This window comes from Pangasianodon hypophthalmus, chromosome 29 (assembly GCF_027358585.1).
Source record: "Pangasianodon hypophthalmus isolate fPanHyp1 chromosome 29, fPanHyp1.pri, whole genome shotgun sequence".
Lineage (NCBI taxonomy): Eukaryota > Metazoa > Chordata > Actinopteri > Siluriformes > Pangasiidae > Pangasianodon > Pangasianodon hypophthalmus.
In genome coordinates, this window is record NC_069738.1 from 7,773,120 (window position 1) to 7,798,609 (window position 25,490).

The 25,490-nt window shown below is 38.8% G+C and overlaps 1 long non-coding RNA gene across 1 annotated transcript; it reads left to right on the forward strand.

Annotated features, from left to right (window-relative positions):
* The first annotated feature begins 21,174 nt into the window (after positions 1 to 21,174).
* Positions 21,175 to 24,527, forward strand: LOC113543713 (uncharacterized). Its single transcript, XR_003404440.3, has 3 exons — positions 21,175 to 21,613; positions 22,061 to 22,206; positions 24,415 to 24,527. It is a non-coding gene; the product is annotated as an uncharacterized LOC113543713 (long non-coding RNA).
* Positions 24,528 to 25,490: the final 963 nt, after the last annotated feature.

The window sequence follows — 25,490 nt, forward strand, 5'->3', positions numbered from 1 at the left end:
TACAGGGAAATAATCAACAATGAGCTGGTATGAGTTAGTGTTACCACTCCCAAGTTGATTATTTTACTGTAATAGCACTATAATAGCAATAGAAGTGATTCTTATAACAGAGCATTTTGTTTTTTAAACATCCAAGAATTGTGAGTAACCGAATTAGTGAGAAAAATGTTTTGGAGTGGGGTGGCTTCTCTATTTTAGGGTCAGTGATTCTTTTCGCTCAACAGCGAGTTTCGCTCCTCTGTGTTTCAGCGGATCAGTCGAGTCAGTGATTTCAATGAGTCACATTTAGACTTATATAGTCAGCTGGAGATTTCCTGATTTCCAGCATTTCAGTGCATAGAAAATAATTCTAAACATGGACATATAAGGCTACTAACTGTTTTTACACTACTCAAGCTGCTTGTTGTCTGCCTTAGATGGCAACATGATCATGATTTAGGCACACCATGCAACTAAATTGTTGAATGTATCTGATGTGACTAATATCATGCTTTTGTTTCAGATTTGCAAAAAAAAAGTGATTTTCTTTTCTTTATCCCTTTTACTATATTGTCAAAATGGTTTTTAACTAGGCGTTATATAAACTAGTCATCTGATACAGTCACTAGTCACCGCTGAGGTGATGTCGACTAGCCAGAGCAGTGTAAAAACACTGAAAAAAAAACAGACTGAATGCACTTTTAATATTTTAGAGTAGATGAAGTCAATTTTAAAGTCAAATGCACATTCTGTAAGACATTAAAAAAGCCTTTTTTTAATGTCTTTTGTTTGAAAGGAATGTTGTCACTTTCACATCATTTGTATGAAATGGAGAGGTGTGCACAGGTTTGTTTTAAACCTCCTCTTAGCCATTCCTAAAGGAATTTCTTGCACAGTTATTTTTGTCATCCTTTAAAGCTTAAACAAATTAAAATAAAGTCATTGTACCACGGTGGTGTGAATTCCATCAAGACCAGCAATGTGCTGTGCTGCAGGTTGCACGTCATTGTCCAGTCCCACTCTGCTAATATAGAGTGGCTGATCTGAATGCTACTGTGACTACTTCAACACCTGGGTCATTATCAACCTTCTAGAAACTCCTCGAGACCTCCCCCATCCAAGGATGAGCAGTCATTGACCTATAAGGAGGGCTCTGTTGATGGACATGAGCTTCCATGCTGCTTGCTCTCAGTTCTAGAATCAACAAGTTCAGCTGAACTGCCACGACATCCACGAGTGCATTTTAAGAAGTGGGACTTCATTAAATAATGTAATATGATATGTATATTGATTATTTTTCACATTTATTGCACTCTTTAGTTATTTTCTTTGTTAACAGTGTATCTTAAAAAGTATTGAAGCTGGAAAGAGCCTGCATGGCTGCTAAATGAAGTGTGGTTTGATGTGTTTGCTTTGCTGTGGTTTATCAGAATTGAATTACAAAAATAATACAGCCTAAAACCAGGTTTTTGCTTTAACTATGCAGAAAGACAAATAATTGACTACTTTTTGAATTACTGGTTGACTAGTAAAACTAAGTCATTCAGCCCCTACCCTGAACATAATCTCTGTTATACAGATATGATGTGAACCAAGCACATACTTAAAAATAATTTTTACCATTGGTCCACTTTTAAGTACAATTATAACATTATTTTTACCTAAAAGTAAAAATTGTATTATTTTGAACTGAACTGAACTGAACATAGGGTTAAGATGCTTTTGTCTGAGTACCATGGAAGGTTTAACACCTTCTCTCCTTACTCTTTTTGCATTGTGTTGCCATGGAGTTACTGCATAATAATCCTTAGACTTTGGAAATATAATGGACAAAAGCATTTAATCACTCTAAACTCCATTTGAGCAGCTTCAGTTACTCCACTAGAAAAAAAAAACACAAGAGCAAACTGCAGAAAACTTTGTATTCGCTGCTAGTGATACACTAGCGTCATCTCAGCTTCACGTCTCTCGCTCAAAGTGTCAATGGATTGTAATTAGCACTTTGAAACATAATCAAGGCACGGTAAGCAACCCTGCTGCTTTAATGATGTCTGTACTTCAGCACGTACAAAGCAGCTAATCAAGGCAGAGCATTTGGAGTATTTGAACAGGCGCATAAGAAGTATTTCAAGTCAAGTAGATTTGTATTGTCATTCTATCCACATATGCTGTATACATACAGAGAGGTGCAACATTGGTGCTCTAAGACAACATGGAGGACAATACAGTGGCTCTGTGCACACAACAAAATAAAGAAAAATATTACAACATTTAAACACAAGCACTTTCCTTTAAGTCTGGAAAAAATCCAGGGACAGAAAATAGACTGAAGAAGCAGACCCCCTTTTTTTTGTTTGCTGTCAAATGTAATATGAAGAAACATCCATCCATCCATCCATTTTCTGTACCACTTATTCTACACAGGGTCGTGGCGTAACCTGGACCCTATCCCAGGGGACTCGGAGCACAAGGCAGGGGACACCCTGGACGGATGCCAACTCATCGCAGTGAAACATACATGAAAGAGACAATTATTTGGTATTATTCTGCTGCTTAACAAATAGCATGACATCCAGCACAATACTAATGTTTTAAGTTAGGAAGAGTTCAGAAATCAATATTTGGTAGAATAACCCTGATTTTCAATCACAGCTTTCATGCGTCTTGGCATGCTCTCCATCTGTCTTTCATATTGCTGTTGGGTGACTTTGTGCCACTCCTGGTGCAAACATTCAAGCAGCTCAGCTTTGTTTGATGGCCATCCATCTTCCTCTTGATCACATTCCAGAGGTTTTCAATGGGGTTCAGGTCTGGAGATTGGGATGGCCATTACATGGTCTTGATCTGGTAGTCCTCCATCCACACCTTGACTGACCTGGCTGTGTGGCATGGAGCATTGTCCTGCTTGAAAAACCAGTCCTCAGAGTTGGGGAACATTCTTAGAGCAGAAGGAAGTAAGTTTTCTTCCAGGATAACCTTGTATGTGGCCTGATTCATGTGTCCTTCACAAAGATGAATCTGCCCAAATCCAGCCTTGCTGAAGCACCCCCAGATCATCACAGATCCTACACCAGAGGCTTGTAGGCCTCTCCAGGTTTCCGTCTAAACATTACATGACCAGGTGTTGGGAAAAGCTGAAAATTGGACTCATCAGAGAAGATGACCTTACTCCAGTCCTCTACGTCCAATCCTTATGGTCTTTTGCAAACCTCAGCCTGGCTCTTCTTTGCTTCTCATTGATGAATGGCTTTTTTTTTAGCTTTGCACAACTTCAGCCTGCCTCTAGGAGCCTGTTTCAAACCATCCTTGACACGCACTCCACCCCAGTCTTTTTGTAGGTCACTTGATGTCATCCTACAGTTTTTGATTGACATTCCAATGAGTTGGTGGTCATCACGGTCAGTGGAGAGTCGTTTTCACCCTCTGCCAGTCTGTAGCTTTGTTGTCCCCAATGTCTGCTGCTTGACCTTGTTCCTATGAACTGCCATCTTTGAAATTTTATTGGATGGAAGCAACCTGACGCTCACTGTGTCCCTCTGCCAATAACGCCAGAATTAAACTCTTCTTTCCTCATTCTAAACTTTTCTTTGATATAGTCAATAGATTCCAAATACTTTTGCGGTACTATTAGCACTGTTTTTGCAAACCAGCTGGCCCTATTGCAAGAGGATAATGATGACCACAGCAGTGGTTTTTATAAGTTTCATCGTTAAATTTGGTTCAGATGATCACCTAATGAGGTGTGCTAGTGTTGGAATTCAACAGACACTGGAATGTATATGCACATGGAATTTAGGCTATTTTATCATGCAATTTATTATTTTGTTTTGTCTTTAACTTTATTAAATAATGGAAAATGTGTCCATGTATTGAAGGATAAGCTGACTAAACACACTGCTACACTTACAGCTTACTTTTAATTCATACCTTTATCCATTAAAAATTTAATCCTCCAGGTAAGCAATGTCTCAGATTAAGATGCTGTCTCCTTTGATTACCTCTACTGTATATGGAAAAAAGAAAAACACTTTTAATAGAATTTTAAAGGGATGATGTGCTTAATTTTTAATAGTGTTTTATTTATGTATTTAATATTGGCTTCAAATGGCAGTCCATAATTTTTGAGTATACTTACAAGCCCAAAACATTACCTTTTAAAATTCTTTGTAATGAGTAATGAGCTATAGCTTAGCTTTCTTTTCTACTGTCATTCAAAGGGTGATGGCTTTTACTTTCACTCAGTCATTATTTTTTAAGTAACAAAACATTCAGTTGAGACACATTTTTACCCTGATTGTGGCAAATTCCCTACAAACGTTCACTGGTTATATGTGTTTCTGATCGCTTTCAAAAGTAATTTGAGTGCTTGGATTACAATTCGTCTATGAGATTCATTTAACTGTGTTCATATCTGTACTTAAAGCTGTCTACTTGTGATCAGATTACCTGAGATGGATTTTAAATGTAGATCTAAACAGGATCTGAGTGACTCTAATGACCTTATAATGACTGTATATAGATAGTTTGAAATGATAATGTGTTAATACGTTTTTGGCGTTTACAACTCAGGCAGCCAAAACACAGCAGACATCTCTGGCTTGCTTCCAGTCACTCAGTTGAAAATGAGCTATTGTGTTCTGGTAATTGATATGCATACTGGACAAAACATGTCATGAAAATAGAATACAGCTCTCTGGCTCTGCTCGCCTGGAGCTTTCATCAAAGCACCATAAGCTCAGCGCACACTGAGAGAATAACAGCACCAACAGTGAAACTCATGACCTAGTCAGTCCTGGTATTTATAGGACTTTAATAATAAGTATGGACAGGAAATGATCCATCAGTAATAAGTGCATGGATGTTTGTAGCAATCAATAATGCATAATGAAAAGCCTCTCATTCCTGCAGCAGCCTTTTATCTCATACGTTTTGCTTTGTCTATAAAAAAAAAAAAGTTGTGTTTAACAGGTGTCCATCAAGACTTCCATCGCAAGTCTTGCAAACTTTCTTCCCTGGACACTTGACAGAAATAGAACAGACAGAATACATGTAGGTGAAGCGGCCGGTAAAAACCCATCACATGTCATTGTGGCTGAATCATGAAAAAAAGACAAAATTTATGACAAATCAGGGTTTTTCCTGACATTAGGTTTTTCTGCAAATAATAAACTTTTGTACTGAAATTACAACACAGAGCCCTTTTAATATGCTGTAGTTTATCATCTAACAAAAACGTCACATTATATTCTATCATTAAAGATTCATTTCCTCTTTTCCTTAATCCATCTGCGTTGCTGTGCTAATGTTGTGCCCAAGTCTTCCTTTCTCGGTAGCACAGTGTACTATACACTGATTCTCCACTTTAATAGGAACACATGTACACCTTCTCATTCATGCAGGTATTCAGTCAGCCAATCAGGTGGCAGCATAAAATCATGCAGATACAGGTCAAGAACTTCAGGTTCACATCAAACATAAGAATGGGGGGAAAGTGTGATCTCAGTGACTCTGACCATGGCCTGGATGTTGGTTTGAGTATTTCAGATACTGCTGATCTCCTGGGATTTTCTGACACACAACAGTCTCTAGAGTTTACACAGAATGGTGTGAAAAACAAACAAGCAAACATAAAAAACATCCTGTGAGCAGAAGTTCTGCGGACAGAAATGCCTAGTTGATGAGAGAGGTGGTAGAATGACCAGACGGGTGTGAGTTGACAGGAAGGCTACAGTAACTCAGATAACCACTGTTTACAACCGAGGTAAGCAGAAAAGCATTTTAGAATGCATAACATGTCGAACCTTGAGGCAGATGGGCTACAACAGCAGAAGACCCCATCAGGTTCCACTCCTGTCAGCCAAGAGCAGGAATGTGAGGCTGCAGTGGGCACAGACTCACTGAGTAGGGACTGTTCAATCCTCAATTATCCAAAAAAAAAAAAAAAAAAAAAAAAAAGTTTATGCATTTTTTAGAGGAATTGGATTAGGTAGAAAAACTGAAAAATGTAAAACGGGTCATTGGACCTAGATTGAACGTAATGTCTAATCAGTGCTATAAGCTCTTAAGTCCGCAGGTGTATCAGCTAAATATAACCCAGGCTGTGTGTAAAAAATTCAGATTTCTGCTTCACTCTGGGCCTGTCACTTTCTCCTTGGCCCACCACAGTGATGAATAATGTGAAGGTATTATCAGATTAACTGGTGGTGCATCAGTAGATTTATGGTACATCAGTAGATTTATGGTCTCTGTTTGTTCAGATTGGATTTCAAATCATCCTGGGTCATAAATTTCCCATGGTTTCTAGAAGCTTGTTAACCAGCTGTAAACAAAAAGTAAATCATTAGCTTCTGGGCTAATCTATGTGAAATGAATGGCATTATTTCAGCTGTCATTGCAAAGTGGGTTTGTCTCCAGTCGAGTAATTCTCACTGAATAGTCACCAACATCCAGAGTCTTCAATTACTGTATGAGTGCTGTTACAGCTCGCAGTGAGAAGGCTGTTTTTACGAGTGTTTTTGTTGTGGGTTTGTGTTACTTAATTGTGTTAAGATGTCATCAGTGCTCACTCATCCACCTGAGCTGTTGTGTGTAATTAAAGCCTAAAGCTCCCTCCAGTGGTAACAGCATGTAACTGCTTCACCCTGTGCTACATCTTCTGTTGAAAACCAATTATATTTTATTATAATCTATTATATTTTTATGTCTATGTTCTATTTTATATTCTAGATCTAAACCTTTGTGCTTTGCAAACAATAATTAAGCAATAAATGATTTATATTCAAGTAATCTGTAGTAATTAAACATTGCTTCAAAATCCTCTAACCTTCTACATCTTTGAATATATCAGTAAAAATTCATAAATATATTAAGAAATTTGGGGTAAAAAAATTAAAAGGTCTACAGGGATTCCCTGCTTTGCAAAGATTCAAGTTTATCTGAAATAATATAACTAAATAAATTAAATATTTATTTAATCAATACATAATAATAAATACTGATATATTACTTTTATTATTAAATATCATTTAAATTATAAATTATAAATAATTTACTTTACCTCTATGTAAAATTTATTTCAAAGATTGCACACTACTTATTTATCAATAAATCATTAATTAATTATTAAGCTGTAATTAGTAACCTATGTACTATCTGTACATCTGTAGGAGTGTTAGGGATAATCCAGCAAACTATAATTGAATTTATTGAATGTTTTTGTACAGATATCTTCTTTTATGCAGAGTTACAAGATGTACTAACAATATTTAAACAATCAAAATGAACATATTTATGCTTTAATGATTCAATGTACTACATGCACAAGGCATTAACTGAAAATACATTGTACGTTTTTTGTACATTGTAGTTTTGAAATGAATATCTTTTCTATGAAACAATTTGAAAATGTATTACATCATCAGTATTGTCGTCGCCATTATATCCTTCTGTGATTGACATTTCCATCAACTTATTGTAGCAGAGCTCAGGACTTTACTCAACATTTATCCAAGAATCCATACATTCCTCTCTCTTTCTGAGATAGTGTTGAAATGCTGAAACCGTTTTCTCACTTGCATCCTAGTGCTTCTACTCCCATTTGCTCGTCTCAGAGCCTGAAGATGGATTACACCAGTCAAGAGTTAATGGTAAGGCACACAGCCAACATTTCTCTCACAACCAGTCCAATTTACTGTTTATTGTTACTATACTACACTTCTCTATCCTGGGCCCAGTCCCATTTCTCCTATTAGCAAACTCCTGTATCTCTCTCATCACCTGTTCTGTTAGCATCGTAAACAACCAGTGATTTAAGAGTTGTGGTGTGCTAGTCTGGCCTAGTCAGTGTGTGAGTGATTGTCATGCAGGACGAGACGTGTGTATATGTGACGATGAATCATGTGTCTGATGGAAAGCTCCAGAAGCCCCAGGGCTCTGACTGAGAGGAAAGCAATAGTGCTGCTGTAATTTATGTTGATTAGACTTTCGTCATTCGGCTGCTGCTGAGCTGAACGCAGGAGATTCATGTCTCTGTCTCTTCAGCCTGGGACCTGAGTAAAGTGCCATACTTGTTCAGAAGATGAGAGAGAAACAAAAAGCCATCATGTCCAGCCAGCAGAGCTGTCCTGAACTCTAGGTACTGTTTCTCAGCCATACCAAGTGGTAATGATGTCTGAACAGACAATGATATTGTGTTAGTTTCATCAGTTCCTGTGTCTCGAGGCACAAACTGCTCTATTTAAAAAAAAAAAATTCCAATTAGGAGTAATCACACAAACATCGTGTTTGGTTAAATTAAAGAGTTAAGTAAGGAATAAAACACCTGGGGTTATGTTGTTTTAGGAGAATTACCAACTACTGCAATGACACCTAATACTTTTTATCCATTTGTAGTTAATTTTAATGTAGAGAAACATCCGCAAAACAAGTTACTTCCTGTTATCACTTATGTTATAGCAGCTATAAACAGTCATTGCCGCACCAGCCTGGCTTTTTCGCTCTCTTGAAGTTACTAAGGCGAATAAACCCACAGCTTGTTATCTTAGCAAGAAACTGGAAAGCAAGAGAATCCATCATCCTGAAGACTCTCCTGTGGAGGAAAACGCACAGGAGCTTTACCTTTGGCTGTGACATAGCTCTGACATGGGAGACTCCTTCCAAAAATGTTAAATAAACATCTTCTCACAGAAAGCGTCACCACCACAATGAGTAATTGTGTTTCTTTATTAAATCAACCATGCATTCTTAATTTATTCGTTTTTAGCCTTAGAATATGTAGTGCCTCTACCAAACATGTGCAGGTTTGTTGTTACTATAAAAACTATAGTTGTTACTAAAGAAATGATAATGTATTAGAACAAACACATTACTGTAAACCTGTGATTTAAATTATAGTCAGGATTACTGTCAGAGCTGCTGAAAATGATTCAATTTTTTGAGTTTATTGTCATTATACATGTACTGATCAAAGTAAATTGGACAGCTGAAGATTGGAAAAAGACCAGGTGATGCTTTTTCTAATCTTCACCTGTTTAGTTTGGTTGAGTCTGTGCTCAATGTAGCCTCAGATACCTGTACTTGGCTGACAGGACTGGAACCTGATGTGGTCTTCTGCTGTTGTAGCCCATCCACCTCAAGGTTTTGTGTTATCTAAGATGCATTTCTGCTCATGATGGTTGTAAAAAGTGGTTACTTTAGTTACTGTAGCCATCCTGTAAGCCCGGGCCCAGTCTGACCTCTCTCATCAACAAGGCACATCCACCTGCAGAACTGCTGCTCACTCAATGTTTTTTGCATCTTTTCTCACCATTCTGTAGAAACTCTAGAGACTGCTGTGTGTGAAAATCCTACGATCACAGCCCGTCTGGCACCAGAAATCATGCCGTGGTCAAAATCAGTGAGATCACATTTTCATCCCATTCTAATGTTTGATGTGAACATTAACTGAAGCACTTGATCCAATTATCCAATCAGCCAATTATGTGGCATCGTTTCATGCGTTGCACTGCTGCCACATAATTGGCCGATTGGATAATTGCATTAATGAGCAGGTGTACAAGTTTTCCCACTTTGACTTTCAAATTACACAATAAATATTGCCGTATTTTTCAATTTCTAACCCTAAACAGGAACTAGGATGTGTCAGGTAGTTTTGTAAGCGAGCACCAGGTGGCAGTGCTGATTTAGAAACTGCGCCCCACGCCAGCCGCCACCCTTTTTTGCTTCCAGGCGAAGATTTGGGCTCTTGTTTTTTCATGCATGTCACGTTTCCTCATAAAACATGTCCACCAACACGTCCACATGCATGCTATGAGCTTGCATGTCAATAAACATGCTATATTTGTCACTGCTGTTTCTCTTATATACACAGATGCATTGTGGGCATGGCGTTCTGGCATGATGGATGCTGAAGCCCCTGTCTATGGAGGACCACTCCTCTTCTCCATGCTGCGTGTATGTCTGCAGTGTGCATTAGTGTGTGTCCATGTGTACGTGTGTGTGTGTGTGTGTGTGTGTGTGTAGGGTCTTTAGGATGCAGCACACGTTCGCCTGTTTGGGCAGAGTGGACCCCAGAGGAGCGAGGGACCAGTCTGTCTCCATTTGAAAGCTGAAACGAGTTTGTGGTTTGGTTTATGAATTTTAAGATTTCAAGAATTCATGCTTTTGTTCGCATGTATTCTAGACATGTTAGTTTGTCTGATGTGAATTACACAAATCGTCAGGGGACATGCATGTATACGTGAGACAAAAAGGGTCAGAGAAGGCATGTCGGGAATGTGGGGGTCTTCACATGCGCATTTAATCAGCGGCTTTTTAATTTATCCATTTATTCACCCTGCACGTGAAAAGATGAGGAAAGAAAAAGAGAAGGAAAATGGCGGATGCTGATACGTGGTTGAAATGTTCGAACCACAGTCTCTATGCGCGTGGGAGAGGAGAAGAAGTATCACCATGGAAACCCCCATCATGCAGTCTCTCGGTTTTTTTTCTTACCCCCTCCATTTTGCTCTCCTCTTCAGCCCATTTTCTTTCTCTTATTTTTATCATTTCCATCTATTTCCTCCTGAAAACCCTGAACCCTGGTGTGGGGTTCTTCACACCTCATCTTTCCATCCACGTCTGTTACGTCTCTGTCCACCATTTTGTCTCTCTCTCTCTCTCTCTCTCTCTCTCTCTTTCTCTCTCTCCATCATGGAGTAGCGCTCAGCATTCTATTAGGCTCATGAAGTGCGAGTTGTCATTCCTGGGAAAATCCATGACTACCACTTTACTCATGAGGAAACTGTACTACCCCCATATTTTCACTCACCCCCCTAACCCCTCACCCCACCCCCCTCCTTCCCATCAGCCATTTCTCCGATTCTCACATCTATATGTTCATATTACTGATCTTCCTCCTTAATATCAGCATCTGAATGTTTCACTGTCTTTGTGTTTGTCTCTATGTTAATTCTTTCTTAGCTCAGATTTTCCAAAGTGTTGCAAATGTGTCTAATTATTTTTTCTTTTTCTCACTAATTAGTGAAACACAAAAGGCTTCCTCTTTTTTTTTGGATTGAAATCAGGTTACAGAAGCTCAGCCCACACTGATTTTCAAAGAGTGCCTCAGATCATCATTAAACCTCTTCAAATAGCACCGAAGATCTTCAGCTAACAAGCACACCGGAGCCTGTTACAGACTGACAAGCTACAGACACACACACACACAGTTGTCTTACTATCCTTGTGAGGACATAAATATTAATGCAGGTAAAAAAAAAAAAAAAAACTATATGCTACACCTAAATCTAACCAAAACCTTACCCTCAGCAAGCAAAAGGAAACATGTTGGCTGTTTTAGTTTTAGTTTTTTTTAAATAAAAGCAGCAGTTTGTGTAAAAAAAAAAAAAAAAAAAAAAAAGACGACCAGCCAAATGTCCCCACAAGGTCAAAAGTGTCAGACATTCCTATCCTTGGTCTCCATGATATAAATCATATCATCCTCCTTTTGCTGTAAGTCCATGACTTGAGGTTCTTTGCAATGACATAAAAACCTGCATGTGTGTGTGTGTCTGCATGCATGTGTGTGTAAAATTAGTGTCCCTCCAAAGACTGCTGAATCCCTGAAGAAATGGATGTAGTAGCTCAGGAATGATAATGCAATTTCTCTCCAGCACACACACACACACACACACACACACACACGTACCAATCCCTGAGCAACTGGTGAAGTGATGTGCAAAGTGCTTTCCTATTAACTGGCTTATTAAACGGGACGTAGGCGTTCAGACACAGCGGCATTGAGACACCTCAATTGGAGACAACTCGATGTGTCAAAATGTCAACACTGCATCGTCTCTTTTCTTTTGAAGACTTTATTTTGAGGAGCATCTGTCCTCACTGTGGGACTTTTTTGTCACAGGGGAAAAGAGGAGCTTCTTGCTGATCACTGATGAACATTCTTAAGGATTTTGTTTGAAGCTTTTTTTTTTTTGTCTTTTAATCACAGAGACATCTATCAGCCCATTTGGAGCATTTTATAAAACATGAGCCAGTGGGTTTTTTTTTGTGGGTTACTGGAAATAAAAGTGTGGTTCTTATGTTATACAACATTAAAATGATTTGACATGTCCCAGTTTATTTCCTAGAACAGAGGCGAGTGGATGAGTGGATGAGTGGAGGGGTCGTTCTTTGGACCGACGTCAATGCCGCAGGCAGTCAAAGCAACGTCCCAATTACCCAAATGGAGAGGCTGGCCTGAGCCAAGTAGGCCCTTTAATTCTCACTAAGAACTCTGTTCAGCTGGCACCCGGCTTCTTGTTTTTCACGGCTGTGTTGTAGATTGACACAGAAAATCCTTCAGTTTATTGACTGCTCCTCGGCACATGATTCAGTGGGGTGATTATTGCTTTCAAACACCAACAGTAACCATAATTGAGCCATTCATATGTGTGTACTTGACTTGGGGTGTCAGTATCAGGATGGAAGTCTGTCAGATTAGTGTGTTTGGTACTGAAGATATGGAGCAGGTTGGAATGGCTGAGAAAATGAGGGTCATGTGACCTCAGCGGTGGTGTTTCTGTCCATTAGTTCACATACAGATTTGGAACTTGCACACAAAACCTGCCTAGATAGCAGAAATGTGGAAAAAATGGGGGGAAATTGGATTATTACTAAAGAGCAGATGCAATAGCGCCCAAGTGTTGCAGAAAACCGTTTGCGCTATCATCAGGAGACTGTGAGTTAGAACCCTGATGATGCCACTGCCATCCGTGGCCAGGAGCCAAGCTAGCAAAATTGGCTGTGCTCTCTGGGTGGGAAGGATGACATACTCTCTCTCCCCTGTCAATCACACAGACACTATTTAATCCTGACGATATGTTGTGAGCTCATGTATGCAGAAGAGGGTAGATAACGCTTTCCTCCGAGTGGGGAACTGCTCTGTGAAGCAGCAAGAGCAGCAATTTGAAAAGATGTGTTGGCTGGCTTCACGTGACTCAGAGGAAGCATGTGTTAGGCTTCACTCTCCCCTGTTGCTAGCTGTCGTATGATAGGGGAGAGCTGGCTGGCTGGTGGGAATTGGCAGGTGAACAATCTGGGCAGAAAAATGGGGAAGAATCCAAAATGAAGGGTGATGGTTTATGGTATATACATACTCTATAGACTATTAATATGTCCCCTTTTTCTTTCAGTTTATTAATATGTCCCAGTTTCTAGCACTTGCTGGAATATTTAGTAGATCATCTCTAGAAACTCTGGATCCTATTACAAGTTTCCAAATCACTTAATGTGGACATTGTTGGTGCATTTTGTGACACAGTCTCAAGAGTCAGTTGTTAGGTTGCTTTTATTTTTTATTATTTTTTAATTAATTAATCTTTATTATACAAAATTAATAGTACAATAAAACACAACCCATCCCCTACCTTTACAGATACATTGTTCTGAGCATAGGTGGGAAAATATATCCATGGAAAATTATAAGCTAGTTTATAGTTAGGTTGCTTTATGATGGTCTATAGATGGCTTGTAGATTGTCTAAAGCCAAATAATGCCAATCCAAATAAAGTGTTGCTGGACATTATTTTGCTATGTGTTTCTGCTACTATATAAATGATGGTCACACTGTGTTTATTTGAAGGATGCCTACATTTGACCTTCATAACAAATTAAGGAATTCTGTGAGATAATATCATTCAAAAGCTGTGAGATAATATTATAGAATTTGTATACTATGTGACTTTTGAGTCCTATCACTGTTATTAGCTTGTCTTAACTAACAGTAAATTCCTAAAGCTTTGACAATTTTTCCCAGTAGTATCTATCCATCAGCAAAAACTTCTGGGGAGTGTATTTACTTCATAGAGAATATTAGAATTTCAATTTGTTGCTCATTTCCATATACAGTAAAAAGAAAAACTATTACGTAGCACCCTTTCAATCATTCATTCATCTATTTTCAGTAAGCATTTCATCCTGTTCAGGGTTGTGATGGATATGGACATGAGCAATGGGCGTGAGATGGGAATACACCCTGAATGAGACACCAGTCCATCGCAGGGTACCATGCACACACACATTCACACACTGAACCAGGGACCCTGGAGCTGTGAGATGGCAACCATCTTTATGCCACTGTGCTGCCCAACACCATTACAATACGACTTAATTTATTTCAGAAGCCCATAGGTCAGCCCACAGGTACTCAAGCGTGGTCCTGGAGTACCCCAGTACTACACATATTAGTGTTTTTCTCGCTCCCAACACACCTGATCCAATTTATCAGCTAATTAACAGCTCTTCCTGAGTTCCTCAGTGGGTGTTAGAGCAGGGAAAATGCTCAAATGTGCAGGACAGGCTACTCTAGGACCAGAGCTGGTCCTTGCCTGTTGGTCAGCTAAAGAAATTACTTTCATGTTCTCCAGCTGAAGTGGTAAACATTTTTGTATTATTAGCACTGAATGATTTTTTTTTAAGAAGCCCATATGTCAGCAGAATAAATGGGATGGATAGATTGTTCATAAAGGAGTATCAAAGCTTCCTGAATGTTCTGATGGTAAAAACGAATGAATACCCTTTGGCATGAAGATGAAAAATTTACAGTAATAATACTTAAACAGTCTACCCAAAATGATAACTAAGGGTTATTCTCTACTCTCTCTTTTTATGTAAAGATCACTGTCACCTCATGAGTTTTGATATAGACCTTAAGCATTGCTTTATAAAAGATTAGTACAATGCTTATAAATGTGTTATAAAGACCCAATCTAGGTACCCTTCAAATAAAGTGTTACAGAAACATTTATATACGATACAGGACCAAAGTTGTTATTGCAGTGTTGTCTCAAAACATGTGTACAGTCTCGGAAAAAAAGGTTCTAAACTGTACCATTTTTTGCCTTTAGTGTTTACTTAGAAAGTACCTTTAAGGCTTTAATCTAAAAGGTAATTAAGGACCAATTATGTACCTTCAGTCTTTTGTAAAGGTCTACACTATGTCTACATTTCCAGGTGAAAGATACATATTAAAGGTACACAAGATAAAGGTACCACCCCAGCAACAAACAAAGGTACAGTTTATTACCTTTTTTCCAAGAGGACAGTCTTTTTTAACATCCTTCAGGTAATGCAGACCTGCATTACTTTATTGGGACTTTATTGGGATGGACCTTTCTAGCTGTGTGTGTGTGTGTGTGTGTGTGTTCAGGTTTCTCCATGAATGTGTGCTATAATTTTTCAGATCATTTGATGTAACTGTTGTTAACAGAAATACACAATTCACAATTTTTGGATTTCAAAATTAGGATTCACAGCAAAGTGGCCATGGCAAATCTGTCTCGCTCAGATGCAATCAGGGATTTCATTCACTGCTTCTGTAATGTTCTGATGGAAGGATGTTACACAAACACCACCTGCCCCTCTTTCTATCTATATTGGATGCTTTAGGCTGTGCACACCTCTCTTTGCTGTAATTAGAGGGCAGATGCTCTCTGGGTCTTATGCCTCCCTGCTCAATTACAGGTCATGTTGTGGGCCTCCGCTTCCCTCTGACTACACTCTTTCATCTATCCTATGCTTCTTGATCTGTGTTCCGTCAATATCGTTCGAAAATTGCTTTCTTTTCATCTCTAGCATTTTTTCATTGTGTCCTTCAGAGCTGTTATAATTATAATAACTTCTAGGAAACTATAGTCTAGGCTTATTTCTTCAATTTGTGTGATACATTTGAGCAAGAATGATTTACCTTTGGATCTCTGGAAAGCTTGTGGAAGTAGCGTGGGCAGTTAAAGCTGTTTTCCCCTGCCAGGCCTGTGTGGCATGGAGAGTGACGCTGCGTGGCAGTGATGGCGCTAAATCATGGTAATTAGGCGATAGACGCACCCCTGTGATTAGGGCCTCCTACATGGCCTTGCGTCTCTGTTAAACACACACCGCACACACATACACACTCCCAAAACACAGCTAGGAATTGTGAGAAGGAAGGAAAAGCAGATGTGCTAACAGAGGATGCAGGAAAATGCACAGAGCAGAAAGATGGTGGTGGTGAAGGAACCATGTCGACAGATGGAGGCATGAAGACACAGGGAGTAGGACAGTTTTCAGGCTAGATCACACAATCCTTTATTTATGCCATAAAGTATTAATAAATATGAATCAAACACTTGAGGAAAGAGGATGAGAGCAGCGCAATGTCAAGTGGAGGAGAACTGAGCCATAAGGGATGATGATGAGAGACTGATTGTGTGCGTTGGCGTGTGTGTGCAGATTTCACGTTGAGCTTTGTTCGCATATATTCAGCGCTGCCCATACTCACTAACCTTTATCACTTCATCCCAGGCCCTGAGTAAGAGACATTGTATTTTAATCAGAAGACAGCTCTCTAGGAAGGCAGCAATTTTGGGCAGCATTAAATGTGTTTTACAGTTTAATACTGTAGCTCACCTTGTATTCAGGGAAAAGATTATACTGTATCAAAGCACCTTACTGTATAGCACCAGCAACGTTGTTCTGACTATATGGTAATAATACAGTAATAATAATAATATTATTACCTTACAATACGTTTTAACTGAAGCACACTGAAGACCTGACACTAGACCCCAATGCTCTTTTTTCAGCCTTTTCTGTGGGAAACAAGTTCACCGTGGTGCACACGCATTTCTAATGTGCAGATATTATCCACTCCATAATCTCCCTTTCCCTCTCCTGGAATCTTTGTAATATATCTTACAAAAGAAATGGTTCAGTACATCATAGACACACTGTCTGCACTTATACTTTGCCTTTGTTTGTGGAAATGTATTAGACTTAATGCACATCATTTGCTCTAAAACAACATCTTGGAAGCTGCAGTTATTTTTAAACTAGTCCAGGTCTAGTGTAAAACCTGCAACCATGTCAACCTGTCATTTACTATCCTGTCCACTGCTCCTCCTCCACTGAAAATGTTCATAGAGCAAGCATGGGGCAATGTGATTCCTGACCCAATGGCTCCCCATTAGCTCTTGTTGCAATTCCTATTTTTGAACGCAAAGTGAAATAATAACTCAGTGGAAGCTAAATGGGGCAGTGAGCTACCCCATGATTGTACATCATCTGGAAATCAATGGAACGTCAGTTTATATCTGTCAAATAGCAAACATATTTTTAATCATTGGTCACTCAATCACCTATGAAAACTGTATAATATTAGCCTAGCTAGTTAGCTAAAGTTTGCTAGCTAACATAATATTTTAAATAGATAACCCATATAACTTCTTGTATTTGTCTTCTCTATCATATTCAGGACAATGAGGCAGTGATTCTTTCACTGTTATTCATTTTACCTTACAATTTTGCTGCCAGTACATTACAATAAATTTACAAGGTACGTGAAACTTATCCCACTCAGAGGAGAGCTTCCTTCTGTCCTTCATTATTTTAGTCATATTTGTCATATCTCATAATTCTGTTCAGCTGACCATAAAAGTTTCAAATGAAGCCGAATTGCATGTTTCTTAGTTGAGTCCATATTCGTATTCACAGATTGAAAGAAATTGTTCCTTCATTCAAAATAACCTGCAGTTTGTTAATTTTCTAGTCAGCTATGGTTATCTATCTAGCTAGCTATGTTATTCAGGTCTAGTAGTGCTCAGCACTAGAATGATAAAATCCTAAGGTAAGGCAATCAACTAGCAAGGAATGGCTAGCTAACTATGTTATTCAGATAACTCTAGTCTTATTATATTCAGCACCAAATGATTAGTTGTAACTTGTCCAAGATTCTTCCTCAGGTATGTCAATAAAATAGTGAATGAATAATAAATGTCCAGAATGTGATGACTGCCAAAGGCAAAAGTTGGCAGCTAAAGTACTTTATCATTCTGGTGCTGAACACAACCTAACCATTTAATATTAGCTAGTTAGCTAACTAAGACTGACTGGTAAGTTAGCCTTCATGATTAGCAAGCATGTTAGCCACATAAACTAGCCACATAAACCACACAAGTCCATTTGAAGGAAGGGACGACTTCTTTAAACACTAAAATGGGCACTGATAAAAGATGAGCAATGCAATTATACTTGAAATTTCTGTGGAACTCTTGTCCAGAATAACAAGTTTTGGCTTTGGCCAATGCAAAACTGCCTTTTTTTTTTTTTTTTGGAAACTAAATACTTAACTTTGAAGAATGTGGCTCCTAAAGCAGATGCCTCCAAATTGGAAAGCGGCTTGTGGCCACCAAAAGAAAGAATCACTGTTGGTTGGTTACGTTTTTGCCTAATATTAAATTTTTATGTTTTATGTTATTATTTGTGTAATTTATTAGGTCTATAAGGCAATTTGCAAACACATCCTAATACAGCATTTAAATGTGCACAGTGAAGATGGAGTGGATTGAGTGACCTGGCAAACGATCTCTCTGGAATGGATTAGCTTATTACAAATACACGGCGGAGTGATTGGTTCTGTCTCGCATGACAAGGGCTAGCATTTACTTCCTTGACTATCCATTATCTGCAATCAATAATGACCAGCTTTTATAAATTCACACACACATACATATACATAAAGAACCACAAATATCAATCTATAGTAGGGATGATTAAGAAAGTCAATTACATTTATCATGTATTTGTCCATATCCCATTGGTGCATTAATGGTGAATGAACCCCTGTTGCTAGGAGCTAAAAAAAAATCACTCAGCCATGAAAACATGGTGAAAGAGACAGAGAGGGAAACAGAGAGCTTACCTTTCCATATAGAGTTCACTTCCAACTATTCAGATATATATATAGCTTTAATCAGAATCAAGCGTTTAATATATAATATCACTCCTATGGCCCCCCCCCGGCCTACGGCGCAGCTATTGCTTATTTAGCTTTGTCCCTCTTGCTTGGCAGCGTGTGTTATTTGTCTTATATATGTTTTGGCTCAGTGAAACCTGCCCAGTGGGACTCGGACTTGTGCAGGATTTTCCCCTTTCACTGCGGCCGCTTGTCTGGAGTCTGCACTACCAATCTGGGTCACACAGGCACCATCTGTCTTGACAGAATTACTGGGGGAGTAAGACAAGAAATCCTTTCTCTTTGACCAGATTAAATATGAAATATAGGCCAGGAGAGAGGGAGGGAGGGACAAAGGGAGCCAGGCAAGAATTCGGGTTCTGTCCTATGTCAAGGGACTTTGGATGAGGTCAGATGAGACTCAGGGCAGACAGTGACATCCTTCTGACATCTTTGTTAATTTATCAGAGAAAGAGTCAGAGAGGGAGGTATATATACTGTATATACTACAGGCAAGTCTCCTATAGTCCAGTCCAAAATGGCCTGAGTCAACCTTTCCCGACCCACTCCAACTCACTGTGTTATAGACATTTGTTAAGTTATAGACATTTGTTATAGTTATATTTTTCAAACAATGTTGTGCCATTCTTCATTAGGAAAATTAAAAGCTTTGTTTTTATTGACTAAAGCCATTAGGGATGATAATGTATATGCCTAACAACCCAAATAATATCTGATCATTATGTCTATTAATGGATAGATTATGCATATGGGCTACAGTCAGCAATTATATACCTTTATACTACAGCACTGTCAAATTCTTGATTCTGATTGGTCAGAAGGTGTTGATTTCTTTTCTATTACAGCAGCTCTGACAGTTGTTCCAGCTGCAAGGCAAATCACAGATTTATATTAATGCTCTCGTTCTAATACAGGGACTTGTTTAGTATCCACATATAACTTTTCTGTGAGGAGAATGTTATTTTGCATTTTTGGAAGGAGTCTCCAATGTCAGCTTTCTGCAACAGTCAAGAAGTAAGGCTGTTCCTATAAGCTGCATTTTTTTGTCAGTAATTTCATTAGAGAGAAAAAAGGTAAGCTGGTGAGGGAACACAGAGTTGCTATAATGTAAGTGAGAATAGAAACTAACTTGTTTTGTGGACATTTCATTCCACAACATTTCAGGTGGCTATAAACATACATTTTAGTATGACATGTCGTTCAAAAATAAACAAATAAAAGGCAAATTACTGTGGTATAAGAGGAATAAAAGACTTTGGGACATGCAACTTTGGGGTAACAGTAACTCCACTTCACATCAGGCCATAATACACCACCCCATTGTTGGTTATTTTTCTATAACAGCATGAGGAAATAGGTAGAGAGTGTTTCTACAATGCATACAGAGCTAATAAGCTGGCAGGTGAGAGAACATACAGTATATTTATCTATAGATCTAGCTATTCTCTAACTGAATTGTCCCTACTTGTGGACTGACAACTGTTTTTGAACTTGAACCTGGAATACTGGTAAAGAAAAAAAAACCTGAATGCAGCCGCACACCTTTACTTTGCCCTACTAAGTGCCGAGGTGCATCTCTGATTTATACGTTATTTATTATCTGCATGCTGAATGTGAGGGTTCTGTATTGATTTATTTGTGAGCTTGTATATGTGTGATGCCGAACAGAGGGAACTCTGGTGGCTCCAAAGACGAAAGCGTGGAATAAAAAAGTCGATGCGATTGCCATGGAAACACTCGCTCGTCTCACGCTTCCTTGTGCTGCGTTGAGCGGCAGCTCGTTTGATGAGGCGCTCGCACAAAATGGCAGCATCTGCCTTCAATCTTTCTCTCTCACTCAATGTCCTCATGGCATTTTCATCACACGCCTGATATTCATGTGCTTTTTTAGCATGAACCTTCTTTCACATGCATGCAAGGTCACAATGAGCCGACTTTGTGCCGTGTATCATGCCACTAATGGGCCAATTATAAAGTAAAGAATGATAGTGAAAAAAGCTTCTACCTGAACAGACTCCCTGTGACAGACAGACTCTCTGCACCAAGGGGCAGAGAGAGAGAGAGAGAGAGAGAGTGAAAGAAAGAAAATCTGCATTTTAAACAAGAGACAAGAACACCTGTAGGACACTAACTATCATCCCTAGAGATATGAGTGACATGAGAAAGAGTGTGTCTGCATGCAAATGGTTTAGATGTTCTCTTTTTTCTCTTCAATCTGTCCATATCTATCAGAGCACAAAAAGTAGATGAGGAATATTTGTCTGAGAAGGAGCGACACAAAACAGTACCGTGTCAGAAACATATGATAAAAAGAAAAAAGAAGCAGGATATTTGGTGTATGGACAGAGAGAGGCTCGATGTGGGTGAGAAAACGAATGGAAATATGAAGAGAAAGTGAATTAAGAGGGAGGAAGGATGGAGTCAAGGAATGACATTTTTTAAAATCTCATGGAGCAAGCATACTTAAAACAAGTGTGATATGAGATGCCCACATTTATCTCTATTTATTTAATAGTATACATTTGTATCTTCGACTGTTGATATTTTTTATTTTATTTATTTATTTTGGAGAGGGTATTAATTTTTATGATATGTGCCACTACACGGGACTGTGCCTTCTATCTCAAGCTCTTACTATTAATTCTTTTCCATATTTCTGAACTAGATTTTTTTCTTTTCCTGCTTTTTTTCTCTGTCAAAATCTGCCAGGTGACGACGGACGCAGTGTGACTCCCAATGAGTTGCTCTGGCAACCTCCGGAACGTTCACCAGTGGCCATGGCAACGGCTGATGCCGATTACTGCGATGGAGCCGGGGGTTCTGGTTATGAGTGGATGGAGGCGGATTGGCATAACACATGTGCATGTGTGTGTAAGTGTGTGTGCATGTGTGTGCGCGCGTGTACACTCAAAACATTTTGAGAAACATTTAGAAACACACTCCTTTCTGCTCTCAGGCCATTGGATGGAAATCTTTTCCATTCTTAGGGACATAGAGCTAGTATGAGTGCTGCAGGAGATGATACCTTCAGGCATTTTTCCATTAATGCCACTATTCTAAAATTAAGAGAGAGGAAGGAAAATACGGGCAGAACTTGCAAGTGTGTGTATACACATATCTAGGTTGTGACCAGAGGTTAGCCCTTGAGGCTTGGGGCTTTTGTTATAGCTTATTTTTTATTTCACAGAATCAGTATACTTATTTTCAATCTTTTAATCATTTTATATCAAAGCTTAATTGAAAATGAACTCTTGTAAACTCTTGTCTTGTAATGACAAGAAGAAAAATCACAAAAATTCTTCTGCGGTGTCTACACAGATACAGCCAAGCTAGCTCATCCAGTGGTTGGACCTTCAGGAGGTGAAACACAGATCCAGGATACCCAAGATCCAGTTGTTCTCCCCATATCTGTGTGGTTTTCCTCTGCATCCCCCAGTTTCCTTCCACCTCCCAACAACATGCTGGTACATAGATTGGCAACCATAAAATGCCCCTAGGTGTGAATGAGTGTGTGAATGAGTGTGTTGCCTGTTATGAACTGGAGAGAGTGTATCCCTGGATTCCAGGATTAAGCGATTACTGAAGATGAATGAATGAATTAACATAATTACTAAATTACAGTGAGATCAACATTTATGCTTTTAGTTCCAGTGGGTGGGACCATTTTATAAGGAAAAATATCATCAGTCCAGGCCTTCTAAAAGGTCAAGATGTCACTGAGTATGCATGTGAGCAGCAGCCAGATGAAACGTTTATGCAGTTTTACATAAATTTACATTGAGTCACACAACACTTATCTTGAGGTTATAAACTGTATGATTCAATAAGTATTGGTTACTACTAAGTAGCTACTCACATTAGCTTGCATCTATGAAATCTGTTTCAAGATCTGCAATGGCAGAGATAGTCCATCTGGATTTTGAGTCCAACTCAATAGAAAAACAATTAAGATATTATGAATAAGCAATTAGCACTACTGTGGGCATTGACTTGTGGCTGACTTACACTGCTGTTTACATTTTTGCAAAGCACTGCACTTTTCCTTAGTGGTTATTCACTTGCCACAGGTTTTAACTAGCCACAAGAATCAGGCTTCTGGCCATGTTTTTGATCTTCCAAGTAATGTTAAATTGTTCTCATGTGTACGATCAAACTGCAATGGTTTAGTTGTTTACTTTTCCACTTTATCGAAAGACTCTCTGGTGTAAGTGTTTGGTAACAGTCAGTAAGTTTTAGAACATGGGAAAGTCTTCAGGTTTTGCAGGAGAGAAAAAAAGGGAGGCAGGAGAGGGAGCCTCTTAAAACTGCTATAACGTAAGTGATAACAGGAACTAACTTGTGGAATTTCCACAACATTAAACATAACTATAAACTGATCAAAAGTATCATGTGTAGTTTAATGAATAAAAAAATTATAATTGCTGTGGTATAAGAGGAATAAAACATTTCAGGGTGGATCGAGCCATGCATTCTTGAAGTGTGTAATATCTACAGATGACAGTGGAGACAAATGTAAAGTGAGACATAAGCGCACAGTGATTGTAATAGGGAAACATAAATGAGATGGAAAACAACCACAGGAACACTCACAATAAGCCTAACAGCAAAGTAACAAACAGATAAACAAACTACAGCATGGAAAAAAAGTACTAGGCAGAATGACACAGGAGATTCAGGAATGCACAGGCTTAAACTTTCCCCAAACAACAGTGGGAAGTTCTGCAGCATTTTAGAGGCTTTAGATGGGAAATAATAATGAAGATGATCAAATGGAGGTGCAGTAACACATGTGGCATCTCGGTGTAAACCTAAAGCAGTTCAAACAGTTTCATATACTGTGATAATTAACATAATTAGGATAACAGCACCTATGTTAAAATAACAAAAGCTCACACACATACATACACACACACACACACACACACTCATACACACAGAAAAGTCCAGGTGATATATCAACCATCTTCAGATAGACAGTTTAATGCACTTTATGTATGGTGCACACACTGCCTGAGGCTTTTAGCATGATGATGTGTGATGTTGAGAGTAGATGAGGGAGTGAAGATCCAGGTTAAAGTCTGCCGGTGTCACTGTCAATAACTCAGGAAAGCAGTGTAGACCCACCTCTCTCTCTCTCTCAAACAAACACACACACACATATTGGAGGGATGGGGTCCTAGTCAGTTTGATTTCCCTGCTCACACCTGAGGTTTTTGATTTGACCGGGTTTAATGACGGGGTTAGTAGGTTACGGTTGAGCAGGGAAATCACTGGGACTGGAGTTCAGCACCCCTGATCTAATGCACGGGTCAAGTAGAGGTCAGAGTGAACTCAATGAACTAAACTGTCTTACACTAATCAGCTCCAATCACAGAGTATTTTAAAGGTTTTGTTGAAGATTAAGCAAGTGGCTGTGCACTAGTGATGTAACTCAATATGTGTATGCAAAGTAACTGAAACATAACATCTAATTCCGGTCATTCGATAATTGGTTGCCAAACCGCTGTTTGCCTGCTTGACATGATCCAGCTGTGTTTGTGATTACAGTGGTGTTCTATACAGAGTGCAATATGCACACCAGCATTACACAGTTACTCACACTATAAAACCTCTGTTGCATTCTCAGCTTGCTTGTACTGAATCATAGGTTGGATTTTTTTTCTTTCTTCAAGGATTCCCAATGATGTCTGCAAACAGCTGTTTGGTAGAGCTCAGAATATCTTGCATGTCTGCCCCGGCCTGTCTCACACAGAGAGGAGAGAGAAGACGGCCAGATGATATATGTAAGCCTCATCATATTAATTCATGCCATATGGCTTAGAGGTCAGAGTAGCTTTAGAAACTGAGCCCAGAAGAGACATGTGGAGAGGTATACATTTTTTCTTAATGTTGTTACACCATAACCATTTCCTTTACCTCCTAGAATTGGTAAATAATAATAAGAATAATAAGCATATAAAATCCAAAAAAAACCCAATAATAATAATGTTAAGCCCTTTTAGTGCTCAAATGCTCTACACATTTATCAAGCTGGATGTGAATGAGGTATTTATGAAATCCAGTTAGTTCAGAAAAACTTTTGTGTCCAACAAGAGCTCCTGAGTTTGAGTAAATTAAGTAAATTAATGTACAAGGAGACTCACTAAGGTGATAGCCATCGAATTGTGTAATTAGTATGAGTTATTGTATTTTTATATACAGATTAGACAAAAATTTCATATTAATGACTTGAAAGAAAGCAATCCAAAACAAATCCATAAATGGAGACAAAGAAATGGTGCCTTTTAACAGGAAGAAGGGTTTGTGTGTGTGTGTGTGTGTGTGTGTGTGTGTGTTTGGTAGCTGACTTGCTGCAGTGGTTGAGCTGCATTACTGGAAGATTTAGCACATGCTGCATTTAGGAGGTGATATTTTGCCTTTCAGTCATCATTTTGTTGTTTTCAGCTCTCTGCGGGTTTTGGGGAGTTCCGTGTGCGTAACTAAATGTAAATCAGTTGTGCCGTGAACATGATTTAATAAATAAAAGATTAATAAATGAGGCCCATTCATAGTAAGACAGTCATGCACACATGAATATGAATTGCATGTCTTCATGCTAGGGGATGATATCACATGTCTGAATTGGCTGATACACTGGGAGTGCAAATCTCTCTTGGCTAGTGTAGTAGTGCACACTGGAAAAGAGGTGAGGCAGAAACTGGCACCCCTTTACCTCCCTGACATTACTGAAAACACACAGAGACACATG